Raw genomic sequence first — 1218 nt, forward strand, 5'->3', positions numbered from 1 at the left:
AGCTACCATGTGGTTGCTGGGAATTGAACTCAGGACCTTTGGAAGAGCAGGCAATGCTCTTAACCTCTGAGCCATCTCTCCAGCCCCCTAGCACAGATATTTTAAACTGTATTTTCCTGTTAGATCATGGGCACACCACACACACACAGACACAGACAGACAGATACACACACACACACACACACACACACACACACACACACAGGAAGAGAGAGAGGGAGGGAAGAAGAAGGGAAAGAGAGAGAGAGAGAGAGAGAGAGAGAGAGAGAGGGAGAGGGAGAGAGAGAGAAAGGGAGGGAGGGAGGGAGGGAAGGAAGGAGGAAAGGAGGGAGAGAAGCTTTTCCCCATCACCAGCATCGGCACCAGGACATTGATGCTCCGCAGAAGCCGTAGAGGAGTCAGTGACATAGTATTGTTTTCACAAGGATGGCAAACAGCTCTTTCCTGTAAACTGGAAACCACAAAAAAGAGGGCTGAGCAACCTTCTGTGCTCTGTGATTGTTCACGTCACCGGGGAACTCATCACTACCCCACTGAGAAGGCGAGGAGGCAGTGCTGGAACCATCTCAGGGTTAGGACTAGGTTTGCAACCTAGTTTGGACATTTAGAAAACACGTATGGCTCGTCCGAGAGCTCTTACAGTTGACTCATGCGGCTGCCTTGCGCAGATCCCAGGTTAGCAGGATGGCTGGTAGGAAGAAGCCCCTGCTCCAGGTGGCTCACATTGGCATCCAAGTTAAACACTGTGGAATGTAAACACGTGCGGAGCCCACACAGGCAGGAGCCAGAACCGGGCCTGAAATGCTCATCTTGAGATGCGAAGTGAAGAATCAACCCTTATTCCATCTACCAAAATGGCCGAGAAAGTCTGATTCTAAATATCGCTCCTGTTGCTGCCAGCAACAGACTTCTAACGTTTCTTGCCACATCAAACCTTGCCCCACCGAGGCCACAGTGATCTTACTAATTTCTTTGTGTGGCCCAAACTGCTCTTCACTGTCTGGCTCCTGCTGTCATTTCCAGGCACAGCTCCCCCTGGTCTCTAACCTGGCACTCAATGGTCCATCAATCCTACATACTTGGAGTTTTCCCAACATGCCCTGCTGTGCCTTGCCCCTTTGCAGATGCTTTGCTCTCTGCCTGGAATCCTTCCCTCTCTCCTTATTTGATCTTAAAGCCACAGCTCGAGGCTTCTCTCCCGCTGTGGACCTTCTAGGA

This window comes from Microtus oregoni, unplaced genomic scaffold (genome assembly GCF_018167655.1).
Source record: "Microtus oregoni isolate MIOR12 unplaced genomic scaffold, Mior012 000017F_ref0000208, whole genome shotgun sequence".
NCBI lineage: Eukaryota > Metazoa > Chordata > Mammalia > Rodentia > Cricetidae > Microtus > Microtus oregoni.